Source organism: Haemaphysalis longicornis, unplaced genomic scaffold, assembly GCF_048455015.1.
Source record: "Haemaphysalis longicornis isolate Haplotype H1 unplaced genomic scaffold, Haemaphysalis longicornis Haplotype H1 scaffold_14, whole genome shotgun sequence".
Lineage (NCBI taxonomy): Eukaryota > Metazoa > Arthropoda > Arachnida > Ixodida > Ixodidae > Haemaphysalis > Haemaphysalis longicornis.
This window is the reverse complement of record NW_027526245.1, coordinates 56223144-56250314: the sequence shown is the minus strand read 5'-3', so window position 1 is coordinate 56250314 and position 27171 is coordinate 56223144. Positions and strand designations below refer to the sequence as shown.

Genomic DNA, 27171 nt, shown 5'->3' with positions numbered 1-27171 from the left:
AATCGGCTCGCTTCTACCCTGAGCGGCTACGCGTACATCTTTGGCATCGCGATATGCCGACCCAATTGCCTCGCTACTACCCTGCGCGTCTACCGGTGCAGCTCGCGCTTCGCGATATGCCGACGCAATCGCCTCGCTAATTATTTGCGGGGTTAGGGATCTATCTCGCGCTTCGCGATTTGCCGACGCGGCCGACTCGCTGCTTTCTTACGCGGCTGCGGGTTTAGCTCGCACTTCGGGATCTGCCGACAGGGTACCTAGTCCGATGGACAGCATTTTTGACCTTGTCATACACCTTCGCATCCTCTTTACTCAACCACGCGATTACATTGGCGACCTCACACGGCAGTAGAGCCAAACGTTTTTGTGGCCAAATGTCGGAAGAGAAACCTGCCTTCTCCCACGTGCACTTAAAATCCTAAAGAAAACTAGCGATGTCCTCGCCAACCATTAACGGCTGCCGACGGTCTTGCATTTTTAGGCTCGCGGACTCTCGTAACGATAGAGCAGAGTGTTCGGCGGACATCCGAAACTCCAACGCCTTCATCTTGAGTTCTGCTAAACTGCTAAAGTTCTGTTACAACTCTGCTAAATTGGGGAAACATCTACTCTCTTGCGGGCCTCCTACCCATGTCTAAGGGTATGGTCAGTGGAGAACAACCAAAGCATAACATATTCCCCTCCATCGAGACTTGGGAGGCAGCTTTGACCAGCTCGTTACCTCAAGATCAGCGCTAGCTGACTAAGAGGGCAAGGGAAGGAGCTGCTTAATCGGGAGCTTCAGGTTCCACCCTTGAGCTCCCCGTCATCTCTTTACCTTGTTTTCCTAAACCACTACTTTTTCTTCCTAAACCACTACTTTTGCTCACTCACTCATTCACCCACTCACTATCCCTCTCTCTCTATTCGTAAAAAAATTCCCCCCCATTTCCCCGAAGGGGAGCATGAGGAAGTGCGAATGCACGGGTGATGCTATGAGGGGGAGTTTGTTGAAATTTGGTGGCATTTGCCCGTTAGTTACATTAACACCCCCGCGTGAACACGTTCGGGCCGCGACAGCCTCGCCTTTAAACCCTCGCGCAGCGCGACGGCAGGCGAACGAAGCGGGAGAGAAGGCGAGAGCGCGCAATGGCAGGCGAGTGAAAGGGGAGAGGAGGCGAGAACGCGGAACTGCAGGCGAGCGAAGGGGGAGGGGAGGCGAGAACGCGCAAACGGCAGGTGAGCGAAGGGGAGACGGAGGCGAGAGCGCGCAAACGGCAGGCGAGCGAAGGGTAGAGGAGGCGAGAGCGCGTGACGTCACGGCGAGCGGAAGGGGAGAGGAGGCGAGAGCGCCCGACGTCACGTGGCGTACTACGTCATCTCGCCGTTGCTACGCACGCTCTCCCCTCCGCTCCGCGCCGTTGAGGAGGGGAGAGCGGACGGCGGCAGAAGTGTGACTCAGGGTAGCGTAAGAAGTGCATTCGCACTTAAAAGAAAATTCTTCAGCCCGGCCTATAAATCCCTAAATAAATATTTTCAAACACTCACATTCACGCCTCTTCGCTCGAACTGGTCTCGCATCTCGTATCCGCAATTTTTCACGCCCACATTTTGAATCCGCAGAAGTGCAGAGGGCCTTTGGTTTTTCTGGGCCACGGATTTTAAAAGCCCTCGTTGCTGCTATTTCCGGGGACAAGTAAACATTTCACGATTGCCTGTTGTATTGATTTCTTGCGAAGGAAGCACGGAATGTACACATCGTCGTAATTGATGGGGTGGATCGGGGAACGAGCCGCAGGTTTCACTTCCGCAGCGCGATAGACGCTGAAAACGAACACGAGCAACTTGCCGGCTTCTGGAAACTGGTAACGCTGTAAATGCGACCTCACAACTCCCAAAAGTGACTAAGGGCGGCGCTAGTCTACAATGCGCATGCATCTAAACGCAAACGCATCGAATTCGGCCGATTCGACGAAAAAATGTCATACGCTACTGTCGCATTCATGTAAACACGCTTTGAGTAGGACCGACTACTTGCCGCCGTTGCTTTGCAAACTCTGGCAAAATCGCTCCCTCCCCCCAAATACGGCGACCGGACCTATCGTATTCCTTTCAGCTTCCCCTTCTTATCCCTCCCTAGCCACTCCCCTCTCTTAAACAGAATTGGTAACTACTACATTATTTTTCGTGGTCCTGAAAGTGGTGACGCTGCATATTGGTCCGCAGCAGTGCGACACCCGAAGCCTTTAGTTCCCCTCGCGCCTTTCGCTCCCTGTGTCGATCACCAGCGCTCGTAGGTGGCCGGCTAGCCGGGTTAGCGCGTTATCTATTGCTGTGCACTGGGCAAGGTGTTTCTTACCCAGTCAGATCAAAAACTATCTTGTTTTTTTAATTGTATTTGGATTACGCATTACCTAAGGGAATACGAAAGAAAGTATACTCTTTAGCATACGCCGTCGCATAACAGTGATTAGGGGCCAAAGATTACCAAAAAGCTATGTATGTGTATTTATGTCCTTATGTTAGCTGCTCACAGCCACCATTGTAACAAAAAACAGTACAAGTGAAAAGTGACAGAAAAATAACGCATAGATCATCAATAAAGCAACAGGTAGATAGTATAAAAAGAAATTTAATAAACATGTAAATCAGAAAGCCTAAATTAAGAGCCGTTTTATCAAATTCTCTTTCCAACTCATGTTGACCTTGATATTATCTGACTCGCTTTATTTAAAATGTAGTCACTCGCTATATTCATGATTCTCACATTGATTTCTACGTCGCCTGCTCAAACACCTTTAGCCGTCTGGTCTGAAAAACGTCGGTGGGACTAATGGGCAGGCCTTTACTATCGTTCGCAGTGGCATTCGTTTCGGGTAAGGTCAAAATAAACGTGAATTTTCAATGTTTCCTTGCTTTAAATAAAATCTGCCGCGGTGGCTCAGTGGCCAAGGCGTTGTGCTGCTGAGCACAAGGACACGGGTTCAATTTCCGGCCACGGCGGTCGCTTTTCTGATGGAGGCAAAAAGAAAAAAAAACGCCCCTATGTACGAGATTGCGGCGCATGTCAAAAATCCCCAGCTGGTCAAAATTAACCCGGAGCTCTCAACTACAGCGCTCCTCATCGTCTGCATTGAGCCGGCGCGTTAAACCCTCTAATGCATCCCTTTTATAACGCTGTTAGTAAAAAAAACGCACGATATGAAAACTAGCATACACAAACAAATACCTGTTGGCTGCGTGGGCTGGTATGGTGGCGACACCGGCGCCTGAACAACTAGCGCCACCTACGGCCACTGAAGCAATTTATCGGATGTCGTTGCCATCACTTGCGCGCTTCCCCGTACTGCCCTTGCTACGCTGCGACGAGTGATTGCTGAAACCAGCGCGCTCGTTTTAACGGTTTTAGATAACAATAATTGACACGGTTTTTTATAAGGAAACCGCAAAACGTGGCCGCTAGGAACACGCCGCAAACGATGTTGACGGCGTCAGGGAGGAGCTAGCGAGCGCAACGAAGCTGTCGAAAGTTTCCAGCAATGGCGTTGGGCACATAACAGGCGTGGCCCTGGGCTACGACTTTTAGCTAAAGGCGGGTACAGTGAACGGTTTGAGTTATTGAAACACGCGGCTCACGCATCACAGCACTTTATTAAGGGTTCAGTGAATCTAGGCGAGGTAGGCAGGTCAAGCTGCACGCGCAATGCCGGGTCCCACGGCTCGGGTAAACATGCTGATGCAGTTTCAACGTTCGTCAACTCATAACTGTGAACAGCGACATGTACTGCCCAATTTCATCACCGGTAACAGCGCCGGTGTTCCCTCTGCCTGAGTCAACGAAACGTTAGTCGTATGGAGTTGGCCGCGATATCTGCGTCAAAGCAGCTGCCGAGGCCGCACGGGCAGAAGATCCGCGCGTACATGTAGTAAGGGGTAGGCAGTTATGAGCACCGTAATGCAGAAGAGGAATAAACCATACAGGTTGTTAAAGCATAAGCAACACGTAATACTAAAATGCCGGGGTAGGCATAAGCTCAGCGGCAAAAAAAAGAAAGAAAACGACAGACACCGTCACTGCTTCAAGATTTTTGACGCGAATAATTATGGCCCATTCGTTTAGCGGCGGTGGGTGCCGGCGGAATCACTGCAGTTTTGTGTCAACCGTTACTCAACACTCAAAAAAGATGCTGGCGTATGCTGGCGCTCTGTTTTTGTTCCCGATGAAGTTCGCGTTGCCTGTGCAAGTTTCGCCGGGCACCGGCAGCCCCAGGTGCCCCCCTCCCAAGTTGACAGCGTGCACAGGAACAAGGTCCCCGAGTGTAAACCACATTCACACAAGACATCAAAATGAACGCCTATGGGTAGAAGTAGATCGGCGTTGTTTACATTGCACATTACAATGCGCGGATTCGTCGCTGTCGCCCTTCAGCTTCACTTGAAGTGAACCGAGATAAACTTTTTTCAGCAGTCTGCTCACGACCTTTTTAACGATGTTGCGGGAGCCGTGGACCCAGCAATACACAGAAATACGCACTAGTAGCTCGGCTTTTTCGCAACGACTGTGGAATCTCCGCCACGTACACCGCTTCTTCGGGCTGACCAACATCTGATTCTTGACGGCACCGCTGTTCGGCGGCGCTGCGGTCGCGCTCGAAACAGCAGCACGCGGAGCTTGTAGATTAAATAGTAACGTACTGGAACCTCAACAAAATTATTATTTGGTCTAGTTCCTTTTTCCTACCTCAGCTTCGGGAGCCTTTGTTAGGAAACAAAATTAGAAGCCACTTTTTTAGTATTTTCTGACCACTCCTCTCTCATTGCCTTCGACAAAATTCAAACTTCTAAAAACCTCCTTCCCGTTACGTCCCCGACAATGCTATGAAAAAGGAGCGCTAAAAATGCAACCAGTCAGCTGCACAATAAAATTATTAAGTTATAGCAAGTAATAAACAAAGCATACAAGGGCCCGAATTCTAAACAGTTACCTTTCGAAACAGAAATAATCAACAATGTTATTCCACTTCATTAAATTGCCATCCAAAACATACAATCCACGAAAGAAAACAGTGAAAGCTTTGAACAACGAAACGCACAATGCCGTTCACCGAGAAGTTTGCGCACCGAAACGTCCCAGGCACATAAATGTATAAATACGTATTCGAAGCAACTTCAGAGGAGAATGAACAGAGAAATTGAGGATAAGACCAAAACGTCCACCCTCATTCCTGCGCCAAAAAAATGACATAGTAAAACAGCGCAAACACAAACGGAAAAAAGACAGGAAAGACACGCAAGAGCTGATATCAGTGGGGCATATTTTACAGTAACGAGAAGACAACATAAGATGAGACGGTGAACCTAAAGTTAAAACCTGCGAACAAGCAAGCAGTGAAAGGCGCATCCCTTCGCTAAAATTCCGTTAGTAAAAAGTACCGTAGACTGCAACAGGCTGGGCCCACAACCCCAAAAAAATTCCCGCGCCTTCCCACGAGGGGAACACGAGTAAATGCAGAGCTTTGGGGGTCGTTAACGCCGCGTAAAGTCGCGTTAGGATGGGTAGTTTGGTCGTAGTTGCGTTGGTGTTGGTGTGGGGTAGAGCGAGGAAAGTAAAGTCGCGTTAGGGTGGAGCGAGCGTCAACCAAGGAAGGAAGGAGCAACGCAGTGACTGAAGCACGAGTGACCGCTAGCCGCTTTATATTTGCAGCACGCGCAGTAGGGGGAGAGCAGTACGTGGGGGAGAGCCCGCATGCGCAAGCAGCGCGCGCCCTTCCACGCCCCACCGCGCTTATATCACGCACCTGTTACGCCGAGACCGCGACGGAGCGAACGGGCTGACTACGACTCATGCGCGCGCCAGCTGCTGTTGAGAGAGAGGAGGGAAGGAGGAGAGGCGCAGCTGCTGCGGACGCGGAGCTGTGGACGCCGTCCGACGCAGGAAGAGGCGAGGCTAAGAAATGCTCTGCATTTAAAATATTGCCGGGAACCATCTACGGGTTTGTTTATTTATTGTTTGTTTTTAATGCCCGGCGGTGCCCGGCTTTGTTATCTGTGTCCCATGCAAAGCGCGTGTTCCATTCGTTATTTTTATGCCTCACGGGCTATCTCAATCAGATAAGCAGAGTGATTCGCCCTAACGCCGCTAGCCCAGAATAATCTTCTTTGATCTACAATGTTCTGGATGTGAATCGACGGTTCCAGAAACTCTCGCGCCGAAAGCCTGCACAGCAGACGCAACGGCATTCGATTCAGCGACGCTCGCCGACGCAAGTCACTTTGTCGACCGCTGCTTCGCCGCCTCTGTATTCTTTTGAGTTGTTACGGGAGCACAAGTTCGCTCCAATAAACTTGTTTGTCCTTCAAGACAACTGCGTCGTCCTTGTCTTCGTGACATCTGGTGGAGGTGCAGGGTACTCACCCTTTATGCTCCCTACGACATCTGGAAGCCGCCAAGCCAGTCCAACCAGAGAAAGCCGCCGACTGCAAGGATTGCTACCCGAGCTCGGTCTTATACCAGAAGGGCCCAAGAGAAGAAACGCTGCAACCAACACCATGGTGCAAGAAACAACGTCGCCAATCATCCTGCAGCAGCCCCGGGAACCGCCATCGTTCCGGGGAGCCCCCCAAATCGGTGGCCGAACTCGCATCCGAGGTGGCCGCCATGGAGAAGACGTTGGAAATCCGCACGGGGCAGTACGACCATCCCATCAATGCGCTAGTTGCGGACACGATCGATGCCGGGGCTCTTAGCTCTGAAACACTACGTGATACAATCCGCGCTATCTTCAAAGAAGAACTGCGGAAACTCTTCCCAACAACGCCGCAACCCCAAGTCACCTCTATGAGCGACGTGATTCGGGAAGAAACTCAACCCGCTTTGGGGACTTCTACGCCTCCCGAAGTACCACGTGAGCCTCAATGAATGACCTACTCCACGGCTGTTCGACGACCCCGCTCTGCTCCAACCCGTCTTCAAGAAGTCCCGCCGTACCGCCGTCCACTGTCGCCCGCCCGACCCTCTGCACGCCAAAACCAGGCGCCGAGAAAGACGTACGTATGGCGAACCGCCGATAATCGTCCGCTGTGTTACCACTGCGGAGAGGCCGACCACATCTACCGTCGCTGTCCCTACAAGAGGCTCGGTTTGCGAGTGCTCTCCGTCGACGCCCCACGCCCCCGATACGGCCAGCGCCCTGCTGAGATTGAAGAATACCTCTCCAACACCAACCGAGGACCAGCCCGCTTCAACTGTTCACCGTCGCCCTACCCGTATCAGTCACCGAACCTCCGCAGCACTGCTGACTTCTTACGTGGAAGGTCCCAAAGCCCACGCGGAGGAAACTAAAAGCAGCAACTTCGGGAGGTAAAGTTGCACAACGGCGGAAAAATGAAAACCCTCCAACGACGCAGCGACTCGCTGAAGACCATGATTCACAACATGCCCCGACCCCGACTACCCAATCTAACCCTGACGTGGCTCACGACCACGATGACAGCAAAACGGCACGACGTGTACCCGACAGGACCGAACCTGCCGATGAGAATACAACGAAGACCACGACGCACAGTGCCCGACCGTCAACACGCAGAAGCCGAGATACGACGCCACGACGCGCCCGGAACTCGAAGAATGCAGCGTCCGACGTTCAGCTGTCCATCGACGGCTTTGAAGTAGTCGCCCTCATAGACACAGGAGCCGACTACTCAGTCATGAGCGGACCTTTTGCGTCTAGGCTAAAGAAAGTTATGACCATATGGGACGGTCTGCACATTCGCACAGCAGGAGGCCACCTCGTGACGCCAAGTGGAACGTGCACATCGCGCGTCACCATAGACAGCACAACGTACCCTGCGGCGTTCGTCATTTTGCCTAACTTCTCCTGCGACGTAATTCTTGGAATGGACACTCTGGCAGACAACGGTGCAATAATTGATCTACAAACCAAGTCCATACCTTTTTCCTCCCATCAATCGATGACGCCGGAACCGAACCGCGAACACCGTGCTGCTTTAAGGATCGCCGATGATCATGTCACACTGCCGCCCCGCGCAAGCTTGATGATCACCGTCTGCTGTGAAGATGCTGTTCCTGACGTCGACGCTATCGTAGAGAGTGACCAAAGGTTGCTCCACGACCGCGGTCTCTCCGTTGCAAGAGGCATTGCGCGCTTTACGCAGCGCCAATCCCAAGTTTTGGTCACTAATTTCAGCGAGGAATACCAGCATTTAAACAGGGGCGCTGCAATTACATTCCTCGAAGAAACGCAAGAAGCAAGTGACGTGATCGCCGCTGCCGACTTTGAACGCGCACCCGATTATACCTTGAAGCTTCCGAATCCCTTCGACGTGAATCCGGCGTTACCGCAAAAAGAACGGAAGAAATTATTGGATTTGCTGCATCGCTGCAGAGAGTGTTGTTCGTCGAACTCAAAACAACGTCAGACACCTCCAGCGAAGCACCGAATAATAACCGAATGTGGAGCCCGACCTACTCGACAGTCACCCTACCGCGTCTCTTCCAACGAGCGGGAATCCATCCGGACTCATGTCGACGACATGCCCAGCGACGACATTATACAGTCATCGAAAAGCCCCTAGGCTGCGCCGGTTGCACTGGTGAAGAAAAAAGACGGCACATTAAAGTTTTGTGTTGACTACCGGCGACTGAACAAATTCACCAAAAAGAACGTATACCCCCTGCCACGAATCGACGACGCCCTCGGCCACCTCTGCCATGCGAAGTACTTCTCATCGATGGATCTGAAGACCGGCTACTGGCAAATTGAGGTGGATGAGAGAGACCGAGAGAAGACCGCATTTATCACCCCGGACGCCCTATACGACTTCAAGGTGATGCCGTTTGGGCTGTGCACGGCGCCAGACGTTTCAAAGAGTCATGGACACTGTGCTAGCTGGCCTGAAGTGCCACACCTGCCTCGTATACCTCGACGAAGTTGTGGTATTCGCCCGGACTTTCGACGAACACCTTGCAAGGTTGGAATCTGTACTCGAGGCCATCCGTACGTCGGGGTTAACGCTGAAGCCCGAAAATTGCCGCTTCGCTTACGAGGAACTCAAGTTTTTGGGACACGTCGTCAACGCCGCGGGAGTCCTGCCGGACCCGGCAAAAACATCAGCCTTAGAGAACTTCCCAAGGCCGAAAGACAAAAAGAGCGTGCGAAGATTTCTCGGACTGTGCGCATACTACCGGCGCTTCGTCGCAAGCTTCGCACGCATCGCAGAGCCACTCACGCGCCTGACAAAAGATAGCACCCCTTTCGCCTGGGAAAACGCACAAGAAAAAGCATTCTGCGAGCTGAAACAACGCCTGCAAAACCTGCCCGTGCTCGCTCATTTCGACGAAAACGCCGAAACAGAAATGCACACGGACGCCAGCGATATAGGTTTGGGGGCCGCCCTCGTCCAAAAGCAAAGCGGGTGCGAAAAGGTAATCTCCTATGCAAGCCGTGGTATGTCGAAGGAGGAGAAAAACTATTCTGCCTCCGAAAAAGAGTGCCTGGCAATCATATGGACCATTTCAAAATTTCGCCCATACGTGTATGGTAGACCACTCAAGGTTGTGACAGACCACCATGCGCTGTGTTGGCTCGCCAATTTGAAGGACCCCTCTGGCCGTCTTGGGCGGTGTTCGACGTTACAATCATCTACAAATCCGGCAGGAAACACTCCGACGCCGACTGCCTGTCCCGCGCCCCTGTCGACCCACCATTACAAGACTCAGATGAAGACAGCGCGTTCTTCGGAGTTGTTAAGGAGAGCGACCTTGCCACGAAGCAGCGTGCCGACCCCGACTTGCGCGTAATGATCGACTACCTAGAAGGACGAAAGGTCGCCGTGCCTAGAGCGTTCAAGCGGAACTTACCAGCATTCAGCCTCAAAAACTCCGTCCTCGTGAAGAAGAATTTCAGCCCCGGAACGAGAACAAATTATCTACCCGCTTTTCTGATGGAGGCGAAAAGCAAAAACGCCCGTGTGTACGAGGTTTCGGCGCACGTTAAAGATCCCCAGGTGGTCAAAATTAATCCGGAGCCCTCCACTACGGCGCGCCTCATCGCCTTCGTTGCGTCGGCGCGTTAAACCCTACAATCAATCAACAAATTATCTACTTGTCATCCCCGCAGACCTTGGTGACAAAATCTTGGAAGCGTCCCACGACGACCCGTCTTCCGGACATGTCGGCACAGCTCGCACTATTGCATAAATTAAGGCGAAGTACTTCTGGCCCCGCCTTACATCTGATGTCACCCACTACGTTTGGAGTTGCCGTGACTGCCAGCGACGAAAAACGCCGTGACAAGACCCGCCGGACTTCTGCAACCGATCGCCGTTCCGTCGAGGCCCTTTCCACAGATTGGAATGGATCTTCTAAGCCCGTTTCCTACGTCACGATCAGAGAAGTGGATTGTCGTAGCGACAGACTACATGACGCTCTACGCAGAGACCGCCGCTCTTCCGAGGGGGACAGCACAAGAAGTCGCCAAGTTCTTTATAAACCAGGTTGTGCTGCGACATGGAGCCCCTGAAGTCCTAATCACGGACCGCGGAACGGCCTTTACCACGGAGCTGATGCAAGGAATCTTACGCTACAGCAACACGGATCACCGAAGAAGGACGGCGTACCACCCCCAAACGAACGGACTAACGGAACGTCTGAACAAGACGATTGCGGATATGCTGTCCATGTACCTCGACGTTTAACATAAGACTTGGGACGAAGTCCTCCCGTATGTCACGTTTGCGTACAGTACAGCGGTGCAGGAAACTACGCAGATGACACCGTTCGAACTTGTCTACGGAAGACGGCCGACTACGATGCTCGACGCCATGCTTCCGCATGTAGAAGACGACGACCTCAAGGCCGACGTCCAAGGATACCTTCAACGTGCGGAGGAGGCCCGCCAGCTCGCTCGAGTTCGTATAGCGGACCAGCAGCTGGTGGATGCCGGCCGCTACAACCTCCGACACCGAGACGCCGAGTACCAACCAGGGGATCGTGTGTGTTTGGACTCCCATTCGACGACGCGGACTCAGTGAGAAGCTTCTGCGACGGTATTTTAACCCTAGCAGATTCTACGACGTGTTGGCCAATTAACCTACGAAGTGATCCCCAGTGGTGATTCCGGCACATCACGACGACGCACGCGACCCGAATTCGCCCACGTGGTTCGCAAGATGATGAACTCTTTTTGTTGTTGTTTTTTTGCGGCTGTTTGTTCGGACTGTCGTTTTCTTTTAGCATCGCGTCGATGCACTCTTAGAGGGGTGTAATGCCGGGAACCATGTACGGGTTTCTTTATTTATTGTTTGTTTTTAATGCCCGGCCGCGCCCGGCTCGGTTATCTGTGTCCCATGCGAAGCGCGTGTTCCATTCTTTATCTCATTCAGATAAGCAGAGTGTTTCGCCCAAACGCCGCTAGCCCAGAATAATCTTCTGTGATCTACAATGTTCTGGATGTGTATCGACGGTTCCAGAAACTCTCGCGCCGAAAACCTGTACAGCAGACGCCGCGGTATTCGATTCTGCGACGCTCGCCGACGCAAGTCACTTTGTTGACCGCTGCTTCGCCGCCTCTGTATTCTTTTGAGTTGTTAGGGGAGCACAAGTTCGCTCCAATAAACTTGCTTCTCTTTCAAGACAACTGCGTCGTCCTTGTCTTCGCGACAATATTGGTGATTTCAACAAGTGCTTTCACAAAAACTCATTTCGTGCAGCCAGTGCTCAGAACAGCGGGCCACAAAGTACTCCAGACAAATACTGCTTCTCCACACCCATAAGATTACACATTAACTTCATCAATATATTTTTGTCTTTCTCGGTCTTTTCAATTTTTGGCCGCATGAGTGACGTCACTTGAGCTATATCACGGCTGTTGACCGGCTTCCGAAATTTCAGTCGCAGAAATGAACTCACTGCATAGCTACTTTTGTTGTCTCCACAACAAGCTATTTACCAGTATTTGTGGTCTTCGTACTAGTCGTCTTTTATTTCCTGTGTGCTTTTTTTTGCGATTATCAAAATTTCTCTCCAGAATTTTTTTTTGTTGTCATTGTGCAGGTGGTACGGCCATAACGAACCCCTGTGTATCTCTTGTCCTCACTCTGATCTGCAGCATATCAGGCATTGTGTCCTATAGACTATAACGCTATAGACTATAATCGAAATATTTCACCGCGTATGTTCCACATCTGTAAGGCACTTCTTGGAGCTTGTGTGTCTAATTTCAGAAACCTTACTATAACGCTAGCAAAAGTATCTCCCGATTTTTGCCTTCCTAATTCTTAATGTGCACTGAGTCTGTTGCCAGGATGTTACCAAGCCTTACTGTTCTCGATGCCTTGCTTAGAACTAACGGAAAAAATTTAGTTACAAAACTAGGCACCATACTACAGGCTTGTTCGTTTTCATCTCTCTTTCCCTCGTTGCACCCCAGCACGTCTCGGTTTTTTAGCCCACACTTTTAGCTTTTTATCACAAGGCATAAAAAACTGTAAGATCAAAATATCAAACGCCAAAAATCGAGTAATGTCTGGTCTGGCGTGTCTGTTCTGGCGTAAGAGTGTTTACGCATAGGTAGAAAATTATACAAAGTCGTGTATTTTTCAGCGTGCTTAACGACAAACGTATATTTTTATGGGATGGGCAATTGTCCAGTTTTCCTAGGTTACGAATTTCCCTTGTGCGAGATGACCTATGACGACTTGTCCTATTTGAAGTGTTCGCCTAACAGGACTTTGCTGTGACGGCCTCCCTTGTGACGAGTTCTCCTTGACTGCACCACCTCTGTTAGGAACTCACTTTCAATGTAAGACCTTACCCCCCTGTTCCATTCATATAGAACTAATCTTTCCAAAGTTCTTGGCATGATATTTCTACAGATCGAAACAATGCGACCACATGTTTCGAGCAGGAGTCGCATGCGAACCACGTGGCTAAAAATATATGGGGAGGACAAGACTTAGGGTCACGTAATGACTAACCCTGGCGTAAGGTATATATTTTGCAACACCAATCGAAATACACCAATACACGTCTAAGGAATATTGTTCATGGGGTTAGGGTTGCTACTACAGTGGCAAGTTCTGTAATATAAACAAGGGGGACTTGCATGCTTGAGTGCAATCTATGAAGACACAACAAATAAACAAAAATCTAATAAAACAGAGGTGATCGGAAACACGGGAAAGACGCATCGACATACATAGGCAGGTTTTAGTATGTATAGCATGGCAGAGACAGAGAAAAATTAAGCCATCTGCACATTAGGTTAGTGCGACGGCCAGTTAAACATCATAATCCCCGAAAATTAGAATGAAAGCCGTAAAAGCACACCTTTGATAAAAAGGACGTAGGTGGTTCGAAAAAACGGCATTTCTTAGCACGGCGTGCGATAAAAGGGGCCTTTTCTAGACAAAACGGTGTTCGAAAAAACGGCGTTCAATAATCTGTCTGGGAACCACTAAATGACGTATCTTGCAGCGGCAAACCAGTCACACAGGGCCCTTGGTGCAGGCGATAAAGATAACCCTCAAACGGATCCGAAAAGCGTTTTGCGGAACTCTGTTTTATTGAAGCTGTTTTATGAAACGCCTTTTTATCGAACGCTGTTTTATCGAACACCGTTTTAGGGACGGACTTTTTATCGAAGAAGTTTTTATCCAAAACTTTTTTCTCAATCTTTTCATTTCAGAAAATTCGCAGTACGGTTTTTTATTTTACTCCATGCTATGTAATTCAAAAGCTTGTCTCCGCAGCGGCTGTTCATTATTTACCGAAACTTGCAGCACTTATAAAAGGCCGCCTTTCATTTCCTGCGTGCGTTTTATGTTGTGATTCTCTCCATAAATTTTTGTTCTGTACATTGCACAGGTGGAATTGCTACAGCGAACCTCCGTCTCCAAATTGACCTCTATCTGATCTGCAGCATACAACGTCATGTTAGCGTATAAGCTATAATGCCGTGATACGCTTCTTGGTTTTTCAAACTAGGCTTTTTATCGGTACATTAATAATAATTTTGCCCGGTCTGTCATTTGACGCCATGTTGACGCTGCGTCATTTTGACGCCATCAAGATTGAGTGTACATCGTCTTGAAGAAGGGCGTAATTCAGCTAGTTTCAAAGTGTATTTACATTATGCAATGACAATTAAAACTTTTTTGTGCCAGCGACTTCTACATGCGTTCCCGTGTGACACTACGCTTATAAGTTATTTCGTAAATATATTTTTCAGACGTCCGCTGTGACTCCATGCATGTATCCGTGTCTTTTTATATCCCCATATGAGCAACCTCACATTGTCGTGCATCCTGAGTTCGACGGAACAGCTTGCAAGGTACGTGAAAATTCCGAGATATTTTCGAACTCCTTCTCTTGCTTTTTAGAGTTTCTGCGCTGCTTGTAAACCGAATTGTTAACTGTGCCATTGCACATTACTTATTCTACTATCCATCAATTTTGCGAAATGTTGCTGTGAACCTGAACAAATTCTTCTACGCGCGATTTTGTAAAAACTAGTTTTTCACAGAGTGCGCGGATAGAAGTTCAGGTATTTTGCCAAATTAAAATTGTGTCATATTCACGCATTCAATATTGATTGATAGCCTGCTAACAAAAACTAATTTCAGAATATCCGCAATGAGTATTTCGTAGGGTATGAAAGGCGTGGCAACATGCTCCTTTGAGTAACAAATTGCGTATTAACTTGCCCCAAAAGCCTTGGTGGGGCCTTCATTTTCACTTCCAAGATTAAAAGTGCAATCGGGCATTACCGGCTGGCGCAATACAATAGGAATCCGCCTTAACCTGCCGAAGAGCTAAAACCGGTCCGACAATAGCAATTTTAAAGAATTAAAAATGCACATCATTGTCTGGAGACCCGACAGCCTGTGCCACAATTTTTCCCACTGGAAATAAATATTTCAATATGCACCGTAAGACAGTCTTTTTGAAACAAGCATTTCGCATAGCGGTTGTTTCTGTCACGTATGCCTGGTCGTGAAAAAGGTTTGTTTTCAAGCGGCGCGCTCAAAATTAGTTTGTACTTTGTACCATTTTGGTCAGTTTAGTTTTGCCAATCTAGGTTGTTAGGGAACCGGAATAGTAATTCTGATGATCTCTGACCAACGTTTTGCAGAAGAGTGGTAAGCTAGAAATGACAGCACAAACAAGGTAATAAAAGATTTAGCAATAGTGATAATAAAGAAGGGATGGCTATGTATGAGATACTCAACAACATAAATGCAAAATCTTGGCTGTGTAGAACAACTGGTTCATTGGTAAGGGAGTGCAATGTTTTATTATTTAAGGACTATTTATTTTTATATGCGCAGTAGAACATTACGTACAAAAAGGATTGTACACTCCTGGAAAACCCACGAGGTGCTTGAGACCTAGAAGTCTTTGGTTTTATTTTCACGTAACAACACCTACCACATAATAACATATCTGGGGTGGATTGCACCTTCAGCGTGCTTCCGCAGAATAAATTACGGCATGTTAGTTTTTTCTGGGGAAGTACGCTGCTCCTGATGGTCGCTTGCTATCTGCGCAAATAAGAATGCCATGTTACTAAGTATAAGTAATGCACAAGGTAAATCTTTATTTTTTATTTTAATCAGTTTTAAAACGATTTGAATATTCTTATAACTTTTACACTTGTCTTATCATTTTGTGTATGAAATTACCACGCATTTTTACATGTTAAGGCCACATACAAACACCATCACACAACCCAGGTTACAAACTACAATTTTTAGCATTTCTTAACTGTGTACGACACACTAAAATGGTTGCAAGGACAACAACACTGCAACGTTTCTGCAAACGCGGATACTAGAAACTGTTGTTGTCCAATTGCAGGTCGAATCTGCCCTACACCAAAACACTCAGGTGAGTCATTTTTATAAAGGCGTGGGTTAAATTGTACGAGTGGGAAATGTAGAAACGATTCTGGGAATTGCGAACGGGGAACATAAAACCCAGGGTATTTACGTCCCTACCTATGTTTATGGCGCGCTCAGTGCACTGTCATAACCACCCCTGGGCCGCACAATAGGCAAGCGTTGTTTATCTATACGGTACTCCTTGAAACACCATTCACTTGAATAAATGCATCAATACAGGTATTCTACAATACTTAGCTGCGCTAGTAAAGATTAAAAGAAGCAATAATACAATGTCAATGGGTGGGATAATAATAGATCTCAAAGACAAAGACTTATGCCGAATGAGGGTTGACCTGAAAGGCTAAGAGGGAAACCGCACAAAATTCGGAAAAGCACCATGGATTCAAAGCCACAACGCAGGAGCCTAAAATGTTCCTTCTGAAATGCTTATGAGTTTCGCCAGACACAACGAAGAAACTTGGTACATGCTAAATGACAACGTACCTGTAACATCTAAACCGAGCAGTGATTGTAGAAGAAACGGGGCCTAGAAAATAAACAAACTAAGTCAACAAAACGAAGGAGGGTATTGCAAAGCTTAGGAACAAAAGACTGTCGCCGACGGCAAAAGAAATATATTTCCCAGACAGGTGTCCTTGGACAGCAGCATAAAATTTAGTGACAGAGTTAGCGACATTCCTGCCTGCGACGTGGCAAGTAATAATGAAACATCAAAGAGAGGAAGAACATTAAAAAAAATGTAAGAAGAACCCCACTGCTTACCGGGACAGCATTTACGACCACAGCGACGAACACGTGTAGCATTACGCTGAGCCTAGATAATGCATTAAACACAGTGGTGTAAGCGTAATCACATCCTGAGTAACAACGTTACGCAAGGGGAGAAACCTGAGACTACAATCGTCTTGGGAGGCGCCAATAATAATTTAAACAGTCAAACTGCGCTCAAATGCTTGGAGCAACTAAAAATGCAGGTGAAGAATTCATAAAGCTAATATATTCTTTGCACGAGATGTGCGACCTCGAACATCCTATGAATTATACTCAAAATGCCTCTCTGCGTTCTATACAAGATGCTTACCAATGTTATAATCAGCCGAATAAGGGACAGCATTGATTTACAATCCGAGAGAACAACCGAGGTTTACGAAAGGCTATCCAACAATGAATGAAACTGATGTCAATATTGTAATATTGCGAAAATGTTCCGACTATAATTTCATAACTGCGTGGCATTTATAGCCTACGAAATTGTGTTTTATACAATAGGCACCCAAACAATATTGGAACCATTAAAAGACTGAATGAAAGATACTGACGTAAGACTCTTAGATGGCAAATAGTTTCACTGATACGGCGATAGATACCAGTGGTCGAGGAGTGGCAGAGCTATATCAATGCCAAGAAATATATTAACAGATGACAATAGTGTCTGCGTACTTGGCATGTCAGTGTTCGAGGTCTTCTCCTTACGATAATTACCACAGATGGTAGTTTGATGATGATTAAGAGAGATGCGCTCCACAGCAGCTGACCGGGGCAGGTGGAATTGAAGTGAGTGCTAAAGTATGCTTTCATAGCGTACTTATAGTTGCCGAATTATGACCAATGTGCGGACAGGAGTGTCCCCTAAAAGACAAGTGAAACGGTACCGGTCAGACAGGCAGTAATACAGGACGAGACCTTCCCGCCAGAATCGTTCAGTACCTGTTTTAAAAGAGCGTAGAGTAAGCTTAACTGGGAGAAGGGGATAAGGACGGGTTTCGTTAAAATAGAGAATGCCCGAGCCACTTGGCCCTTGCTGACATCTTTTTCAGTCAAGTAAAATGGCTACTTGGTGTGGCTAGTAAAATGGTGTGGCTAGTTGGTACAGCAGTGACAAATAAAACTGCGCGAAGAGCAAGGCCGAAGACCACGGTGAGACAGGACAAGCTACTTGTCTTCTTTGTCGTTTCGCGTAATTTTATTTTTTGGGCAGTAACTCAGGAGAACACCTGAAAAAAAGGTATTTTTGCCCTACGGCTGGATAGCTTGGCAACAGGGTTCAAAATGATTCTCGGCGATGTTAAAGGAACAATAAACTTCCTTGGGTTGCCTTCTTCGGCATCTGTAATAGAATAGTAGAACAAATGCAAGCACAAGGGATGAAATTAAGCATTCAGAGATGAACATTTCAATCGGACAATTCGCACACCAGCGATTGGGATCACGGGTAGAATACCTCGTCCTTAAGCCGACATAAATGTGCTGAAGATGAAGATTATAATGAGTATGATACTGACGATGGTGATTAAGACGACGGTGATGAAGATGTTGACGACGATTGTTATGACGATGATCACCAGGCTTCCAATATTTATAAAGAAGGGAAGGAGGAGCTCCGTGGGGGGGAGGAGGCAGGTGTATGTTGATGGTGAAGATGATGTGAAGGTAACAATCACTGAAACATTAAATTGTTTCAGTTGTTATATTGGCGAAGGCGTCCCGTTCCGAGCTCCATCGCCTTGCGACATACTGGTAGCGCGGTGAACCATAGGCGAGTAGAAGAGGCGGCTCGATGTTGAGAGTAAAGAGCCGAGAGGAAAACTTTAATTGGTTTATGCATTCTGACAAATGAACGGCGACGATAAAGAAAGAGTACCCTGGCGTGCTCACATAACTCGAGCAGAGTATCCCTGGTAACAGAATTCCGAAGCTTTATGGGACGGGTAGCTGAAATGGGGCAATTGATACATCATCATCATCATCATCATCATCACCAGCCTATCTACGCCCACTGCAGGGAAAAGGACTCTCCCATTATTCTCCAATTACCTCGGTCCTGTGCCAACTGCGACCTATTTATCCCCGCAAACTTCTTGATCTCATCTGCCCATCTAACTTTCTGCCGCCCCCTGCAACGCTTGCCTTCTCTAGGGATCCACTCTGTTACCCTTAATGACCAGCGGTTATCTTGCCTTCGCATTACATGCCCTGCCCACGTCCATTTCTTCTTCTTAATTTCTACTAATATGTATTTAACACCAGTTTTCTCCCTGACCCACTCCGCTCTCTTCTTGTCCCTTAATGTTACACCTATCATTTTCCGCTCCATTGCCCGCTGAGTCGTTCTCAATTTAAGTTGAACCCTCTCAGTGAGCCTCCAAGTTTCTGCCCCGTAGGTGAGTACCGGTAAGATGCAGCTGTCATACACTTTCTTCTTCAGCGACAATGGAAGGCTCCTATTCATTATCTGAGAATGTCTGCCATATGCACCTCACCCCATTGTGATCCTTCTAATTATCTCTGCCTCATGGTTGGGATCTGGGGTCACAACTTGGCCTAAGTATATATATTCGCTTACCACTTCCACTGCCTTGCCATCTATCTCAAACTGCTGTGCTGTCCCGAGTTTATTGATCATTACTTTAGTTTTCTGCATATTAATTTTCAGGCCCACGGTTCTACTCTGTTCGCCCAGTGCGGAAAGCATGCTTTGCACTTCCTCCCCCGAGTTACTTAGCAAGGCAACGTCATCAGCAAATCTCAGGGTACTGAGGTATTCTCCATTAACCCTTACTCCATTAACCCTTGTTCCCAATCCAACGTTCTGAATACTTCTTGTAAGCATGCTGTGAATAACATTGGAGAGATTGTGTCTCCTTGTCTGACACCCTTCCTTATAGGTATTTTGCTGCTCTCCCTATGGAGGATGATGGTAGCTGTAGACCCATTATAGATATCATCTAGTATTCTTACATAATGCTCATCTACCCCCTGGTTCCGTAATGCCCGAATGACTGCTAGGGTTTCGACCGAGTCAAATGCTTTCTCATAATCTATGAAGGCTATATATAGGGGTTCAGTATACTCAGCGCACTTCTCTATCACCTGATTGATCGTGTGAATATGGTCTATTGTTTAATAACCTTTACGGAACCCGGCTTGTTCTTTAGGTTGACTGAAATCTAAGGTTGCAGAGATTCGGTTAGCGATTATCTTGGTAAATACTTTGTAGACGACTGACAGTAAGCTGATCGGCCTGTAATTTTTCAAGTCCTTCATGTCGCCTTTCTTATGGATTAGGATGATGTTAGCGTTCCTCCAAGATTCCGGTACCATTGCGGTCATTAGGCATTGCGTACAATGGTATTGCACAAAGGGGCTTGGGGTGCGGCCTGACCCCGGCGACCTTTGCCGGTAATGCACTCCCTCACCAGAGCAGGATTGGCCACCCTGGTGTAGTAACGGCCACAACCTCCCATGAATAGGCCAATTAACCCAATTTATACAGAGAAGCGTCAAATTTTCTGCAGCCTTCAAGGGCCTTCGCACGACACAAAACAACGCAAACACAAAACACCATCCAGCGACCTCCTGATGCGTTTTCAGAAGCCAGAGAGAGAGAGAGGGCTAGGTGAGGTCTCTTGCAGAGCAGGTGACGATGAGTCAGCCGCCAACGCCGACAACAGCTGTTGAGAAGGCTTCGTAAATCGAAACACATTTCGAAAAGCACAAGGTAGCCACAAAGAAGTCAAGGATGGTTTGTGATTCTCTTGGTTTCCCAGTGTCCCATACTCAAACAAACACTCGCTTTTACATTCGGTTACAACAACCCGTTATCTTTACACGTAGTTTTAAAGGTACTAGACACCCATGCACACTCAGAAATCTCCTAACGGGAGCATTTAGGTTCCTAGTAATTTGCGCATAACTTTGCAGGCAAAATGTATTAGGAGAAAAATTTTGCTTGTCGGTGACAAGATGGTAAGGGAGTTTTATTGAATGTATACGTTAAACACGACATTTCACTAAAAAGTGTTACAATAAAATACTTTCGGCAGTGTCAAACCTTTGTATGGTAGGAGATATCTGCGCAGTGGTGGAAAGTAAACTGTTGTATCCATGGCAAATGGTAACCATTTGTTTTACCCCCGCTAATCGAGCTGATCATCTTACACGTGTGCTTGTGACTTCAACAAACGGACGTGTTCTATACAAACAATCTCAAGCCGGAGTAAGAAAGCTGTCAGAAAAATCTACAAAGAGGAGCAGCTCGATTTATTTAGTTAATATACCATGCCAACCCCGGTAAAGGTACGGCTAGACTGACATGCACTGAACTTTATATTGAAAGGAAGAAAGTTAAAGCAGCAAAGTTGTTTTCGGGTGTAAAATATTGAAATGTTGAGTACACGATCTAGCATGACCCTTGCTGAGCCAGAAACCAGAACTGTCTCAATAAATACCCACTCGAAATAAGTCAATAGCGTCTTATTTAACCTTACTTCGTAATGAACCTTAGTTGTTTGTGAAACAGTGTGCAAAAAATATTTTGTTTTGATTATTGCTGGTTCATTGCAACTCACTGGACAGACTTTTGAAAAGTTAAGCGTATTTTTTTACGTTATTTTCTTAGTCTAATATTGTGATGAATTGTATTTTATGTTGGTTACTTGTAATCTCTCTAAAACGCTTTTAGTTCAGCTCTAATGTTTGACGGCTTCTTTGAATAATGATCCAACATCTAAAGCTGGATGCCGCGCTACTCTTCTAGCACAATATTTTAACATATAAGTTCTTGATACAGCACACCTGATCAACCCTTGTGTGGTCTGGGAATCAATACAGCAGAGTCTCTTCAGAGCCCATATAAAATGCACTGAGCACCCCCTACTGGGCTAAATAACTTTTGTTAAAATTTCCTAGAAATATTCACAGACTGGTGAATATTTGGGTTTGTACGTTTTGGAATATTGCCGTCTCAGAAAAAGTTGTGCCTCTGGTCTCCACCTCCATTTTATCAGATGACCAACAGGCGCATTTTGAACCTTATCATCAATCCCATATACATGCCTAGCTGGGGCTGTGTAAAAATAATTGCTTTGCCGACGTCTGCCCACGGTAAACTAAAATAACCTTCGTGATTTAACCACTTCAAGTTGAATTTACACACCTCTTCACACTTCTATGACCATAACAAATTAGGTTTATTGTAAAGATAGGTGCCACACACAAAAAAAGGATGGTGTGCACTATTGTGTAGCGTTTTTTAGTGGTTAGAATCAGCAATGTTATTTGAGTTACATTCTTTTTGTACGGTCCATATTGCTGGTTCACGACGCACTCTTGGAACGTAAAAACTAGACTTTCCGTAGGAAGAAATTAAGAAAGTAAACATTCATTTTTCGTTATTAGCCTCATGTTTTTGTTTTTCTACTCCTTTGTTTTTCAGATCGGGAAATGCAGAAGTGGTGTGTGCACCCGAGAATCGGGTGCCAAAGTGCTAAAGCGGAAAAAGCGCTTTATTTGTTTGCTAACAATAGCACAGCTGATCAAGGCAAAAAGAGAGAGAAGGAAACTTCGTGGTGATTTAGAACAGCTTAAGAAATACGTCTTGTTAAGAAATTATGCCCGTGCCGGCCGCTTGGGTATTGGTGGTGTAGGCACTGGCAATCTCCAAGGCGGCCGAATGCATGGTGTTGGGAGCCCAGGGCATAACGCTGGTGACCCTAGTGCCCTTGAAATTCATATCGTCACTCACGGAGGCAATGGGGCTGCGGTGCCTGGTAGCTCTGTAGGAATAACCCGACCTTCGAATTCCGAAAACAATTTGAACAATGGGAACGGAGGTTTAACTGCCCCTCCTACCGGTTTTTCAGGCGAGGGAACAGGCCGTGCTGGCAATGTTGATGCTAACCTTGCCAGTGTTAACATCGCTGACCCAAGTAGTACGCGCACTACAAGCGGTGTAGCAGGCATTGGGGAAAGAATTCTTGGGATAGGAGAGGTTGGGAACGCTGGTGATGTAAGCAATGGTGCCGATGCTAGGATTAACCGAATTTCCGCGGGAACAGCTGGCACTTTCGGTAGAGGGGCTGGAGGCCGCAGCCTTGGTCTTGGAAGCCGTTTTGGAGGTTCCTCTGCAGGCAATGGCTACGGCAGTGAGAGGGAGGACGCAGCAGTCCGGGGAGACAGTGGTGTAGGCCCGAGGTATCACGGCAGTGGTATTCGAGAAAATGGCCGTCGTGTGGGATTACTTGGAGGTGGTGGCATTATTTCTGCCACAAGCACTGCTTCTGACAGGGGTAGGCGAATGGGCGTTGGAGATGTCGGAGTGACGACTGCACTTTCCAGCCCTGCAGGCCGTGTCGGCGATGGTGCTTCAGCAAGTGGCACTGGAAGCCGCCTTTCTATAGGGGATGTGGATTTCGGGAATACGGCGGAAAGCGGTGATGAACTTCGATATTCTGGACTGGATACCGAAGGTTTGACGGCGCGCGGGTATAACTTTGGAAGTGGCGAATAATTTCAAATCGTTTCGTCAGCGACCAACGTACATTTCATTAAAAATAGGTTGCTTTAAATAATGTGTAAGGGGTATTATATCTCTGAGGTTCAATGCGCACACACATGCAAAATGAATCTTTCTGTTAATAACGCACATACTACGGAGTTCAACTGCAGTTTTCTTCCAGTCGAACATATCTGGAGAGCTCTTAGCTCCCTTGGGATGCATATGTATTTCTTCAAGTGCGACGTACACAAATAAACTGCTCACTGGCACTTGGATTATTGTGTGTTTTGATAATTGTGATACCTCCGAAAGTTGTCTGTAAAGTGAAATACAAAACAAAATTTCTACGGCACAAAAGTTTTCTGTCCTCTATACACGGCACGCAATGACTCTCTCAGTTAAAACTTAAATCACGCTGGCACTCGGCTTATAACGCAGACACCCTTAAAACCTAATTCTAACATTCCTTTCCAAAAATCTAGATACACATTCATTACGAGTTCAAGGTACTGCACGACACCTTCCGCCTCTTGAAAAGGTCTATTCTGTGTGAAGCGTACGTGTTTTAGATCGTCCGATTTTGCCTGCAAATCTGCAGACGCATCGCGACCATGCAGCGAAAAGTTTTTTCTTTGGTGCGGCAAAGTGCCAAAGGCATCGAACGATCGAGCATCCCCAGTGAACGCCGCTCGTGCGGCTTACAGGTGCAGTAGTTGCGGGCAATAGGAACACAGCTAGGTGATTTTCACCGCATTACCATTTGCACGGTTAGCAACCACGCGCGGCATAAGCGCCGCCGCACCAAAACAAACGCACGTGTGTTCGCAACACGATGCCATGCGCCGTTTTCAGCGAATGCTTTATCGGTGTCCCCGCAAGTCATGGACATCCCTGCAGTTCAAAAGAAGTATAGAAGAACCCATGAAGAACCGTCCGAGCTACACCAATATGTGCTACGCACGTACAAGAAGCATAAAAAGCGAACCCAGGGTAGCTTGCCGCGTTTGTCTTCTCTGCTATGTGTGCGTGTTTGAAAAATATTTGGGGATGGTTATATGAAACCGCAAACTCATATTTACTGAAAAATAGTCTCAAACAACTTCCCAAGAAAGTAGAATAAAACCATTTTTTTTAAATCAGAACAAGCTTTTTTCGTTGCGGAAATTATCCAGTCTGCAAATTATGTGCCTTTGAAATGCGAAAATCCCAACGTTCGCAGGCCATGATAAATTATATCACTGGACCCCGAATATTGCTATTGTGTGGAACTGCAAGAGCGTGAAACATCTGAAACAAGGTCAAAGAGGAACAAAATTGGCCGCCTTCGTAATTCAAATCCGAAGACTGAGGAACAGAGGGGTCAGAGGTATTACTAGTTTTAAATTTGTGTTTTTTTACGTCTGCTTATCTTATCGGTAAATCAAATGCTGATGCTGCCGAGCGCACGCCGTCACTTTCAAACACGAGAGCACCTGTACTGCAGAGTTTACGCCATCACTAGGCGCAGCCATTCCACAAGGCACGCCTCTACAATCGAACATGTCCGCCGCTACGCGCTCTCCCCACACCTTCTCGTTTGCTCGTTGCCTCTTTACCACTTTCCCTCACACTGCTTAGCCTAGCATATACTTCCTCTCCACTTTGCTGGCCGGATTTTGAGCGACGCCAAGCAGGGATGACTCTGAAGCTTAGGCATTTCTGGTATTTGAAACAAAGCCCCTTTCCTAAGAGAAAGATGATTAAAAAGCAAAGATGTAGTCATGTGAATTGAGTAAAATCAAAGTCCAAAATCAACCCTCCGAAAGTCCAAAATTCAAACTGCATAGTCCAAATTTAAAGTGCACTTAAAATCATACGTAGTCCAAAGCCAAGGCCCGTGCTACGAACCGGGGTCTAAGCGCCCTGAATGCGATGATTGTCCAATCGGGTAGACACCGGCTTCATAGCCCGAGGTACCTAGGTTCGCTTCTTGCCACGCTAGGTGTTTTTTTTTTCGTGGAGCGTGCAGTCCCTCACCTGTCTACGGCCAGTTGCCTCCTCACCACTTTCCCACGCACTTATAAACCTACCATATTGTCACGTAGCCAAACAGGAAGCAGCTGTCTTGAACAAAAAACAAGTTTATTGGAGCAAACATGTGCTCCCCTAACAACTCAAAGAATGCACAGGTGGTGAAGCAGCAGTCAACAAAGTGACGTGCGAAGGCGAGCGCCACGATTCGAATTAAAGCCGCGGCGTCTGTTCTGCAGGCTTTTATGTTTCTGTGCGAATATTTCTCGAACTTTCTATTTACATCCAGAACAAATATTATTCTAGGCTGTTCACGTTAGTTCGGAATGGTCTCCATATCAGAAGAGATAACACAGGTGGCATAGAAAGAAAGAATGGAACACGCGCTTCCTTTGGCACACAGATAATACAGACCGCCACAGATGGGCTGTAAAAGCAAAACATAAATAAACAAACCAAATGCATGGCTCGCGGCACCACCCCCCCTCCACGAGTGCACGGACCCGATGCTAGACATAGCGAGTGTCCGAACAAATACAGAATAAATGTCCGTAATTGTGCGTAGAAAGCTTTTAAGCGAACCACGTGGAAGACTTCGGGTTGCGTGCGTCGTCGTGATGTGCCGGAATCACTATCGGGGATCATTTCGTACGTAAGCTGGCCAACACGCCGTAGAATCTGGTAGGGTCCGAAATACCGTCGTACAAGCTTCTCACTCAGTCCGCGTCGTCGGATGTGAGTTCAAACCCACACACGATTCCCTGGGTGGTACTTGGCGTCTCGGCGTCGGAGGTTGTAGCGGCCGGCATCCACCTGCTGCTGGTCCGTTGTACGGACTCGAGCGAGCTGGCTGGCCTCCCCGGCACTCTGAAGGTATTCTTGGATGTCGGCGTTGAAGTCGTCATCTTCTACGTGCGGAAGCAAGGCGTCAAGCATCGTAGTCGGCCGCCTTCCGTAGATGAGCTCGAACAGTGTCATCTGCGTGGTTTCTTGGATAGCCGTGTTGTACGCGAACGTGACAAATGGGAGAACTTCGTTCCAGGTTTTATGTTCAACTTTGACGTACATGGACAGCATATCCCCAATCGTCTTGTTCAAACGTTCCGATAGTTCGTTAGTTTGGGGGTGGTCGGGCCGTCGTTCTTCGGTTATCCGTGTTGCTGTAGCGTAATATTTCTTGCATCACCTCGATAGTAAAGGCCGTTCCGCGGTCCGTGATTAGAACTTCAGGGGCTCCATGTCGCAGCACAACTTGGTATATAAAGAACTTGGCGACTTCTTGTGCAGTCCCCCTCGGAAGAGCGGCGGTCTCTGCGCAGCGCATCATGTAGTCTGTCGCTACGACAATCCACTTGTTCTCTGATCGTGAAGTAGGAAACGGGCATAGAAGGTCCATTCCAATCTGTTGAAAGGGCCTCGACGGGACGGAGATCGGTTGCTGAAATCCGGCGGGTCTTGTCGGCGGCGTTTTTTATCGCTGGCAGTCACGGCAACTCTGAACGTAGTGGGTAACGTCGGATGTAAGGCGGGGCCAGAAGTGCTTCACTCTAATTTTTGCTATAGTGCTAGCAGTGCCGAGATGTCCGGAAGACGGGTCGTCGTGAGACGCTTCCAAACTTTCGTCACGAAGGTCTGCGGGGATGACAAGTAGATAATTCGTTCTCGTTCCGGGGCTGAAATTCTTCTTCACGAGAACGGAGGTTTTCAGGCTGAACGCTGGTAGGTTGCGTTTGAAGGCCCTAGGCACGGCAACATTGCGTCCTTCCAGGTAGTCGATCATGACGCGTAACTCATAGTCGGCACGCTATTGGGCGGCTAGATCACTCTCCGTCATGACTCCGAAGAACGCGCTGTCGGCATCGGAGTCTTGAGGTGGTGGATCGACGGGGGCACGGGACAGACAGTCGGCGTCGGAGTGTTTACTGCCGGATTTATGGACAATTGTAACGTCGAATTCCTGCAGGCGCAAGATCCATTTCCCA

At 47.6% G+C, this 27171-nt stretch overlaps 1 long non-coding RNA gene across 1 annotated transcript in view; it reads left to right on the top strand.

Annotated features, from left to right (window-relative positions):
* The window catches only part of LOC144165116 (uncharacterized), a 49951-nt gene extending 26512 nt beyond the window's left edge, over window positions 1-23439 (top strand). Inside the window, exons 3-5 of the long non-coding RNA XR_013321371.1 lie at window positions 14229-14330; window positions 15857-15886; window positions 22118-23439. This is a non-coding gene — a long non-coding RNA (uncharacterized LOC144165116). The remainder of the gene's footprint in view (window positions 1-14228; window positions 14331-15856; window positions 15887-22117) is intronic.
* The last annotated feature ends 3732 nt before the right edge of the window (window positions 23440-27171 follow it).